The sequence below is a fragment of the Penaeus monodon genome, chromosome 20 (assembly GCF_015228065.2).
Source record: "Penaeus monodon isolate SGIC_2016 chromosome 20, NSTDA_Pmon_1, whole genome shotgun sequence".
Lineage (NCBI taxonomy): Eukaryota > Metazoa > Arthropoda > Malacostraca > Decapoda > Penaeidae > Penaeus > Penaeus monodon.
This window is the reverse complement of record NC_051405.1, coordinates 19,321,883-19,322,530: the sequence shown is the minus strand read 5'-3', so window position 1 is coordinate 19,322,530 and position 648 is coordinate 19,321,883. Positions and strand designations below refer to the sequence as shown.

General features: G+C 30.7%; 1 protein-coding gene across 1 annotated transcript in view; it reads right to left on the bottom strand.

Annotated features, from left to right (window-relative positions):
• Positions 1–173: 173 nt before the first annotated feature.
• Positions 174–648, bottom strand: part of LOC119585683 (exportin-2-like) — a gene marked incomplete in the record, with an annotated part of 15,193 nt that continues 14,718 nt past the window's right edge. The window contains 1 exon segment of the mRNA XM_037934358.1: positions 174–648.

Here is a 648-nt window from a genome sequence, read left to right as displayed (position 1 = left end):
CTCCGGTTACTATTACCTTTACAGTATTTTACTGGAGTTTATATACCACACATATTTATTCTTTTTCTTTTTATGAGGTTACTCTTTGTGAAATGCACAATGATATATGAACACAACCATTCACATATATTTCAACTTTTAAGCCGGTACATGGAAGGTAATAAAAGAAAAAATATTTTATTACAGTTTACTATAATAAATGCTCCAAAGGCATGACTATGAAAAAAAGGAGAAATAAGAAAGTAAAACCTAAAGGGAAGCCACATTGTGGGAACTTATGTCTGACAAAAGAGATGATGTGAAACTAAAATAAAGGAAAGGAAAGAACTGAAGAATACAAAAGATTGTACTGGTGTTATGAATTCACAAAAGGATCACCGAGATGATAAACTGTATAGTCAGATCCTGAATAATTACAATAAAAACAACTGTAATCATTTGTTTTTTAACTGTTTAAAAATATTATCACTGGTTTTTCAGGACATCATTAAAGTAATAATGGGGACAGTTCATTATAAAGGCAACATACATACTATTTTAAATAGCAGGCAAAGCAGTGTTTGTAAATCTGGGAAGGAAAAAATGTATCACCTTGTAAATGTACCCAAGCAACTAAACAGCTTATTGTTGCCATGCAAACCTAATTGG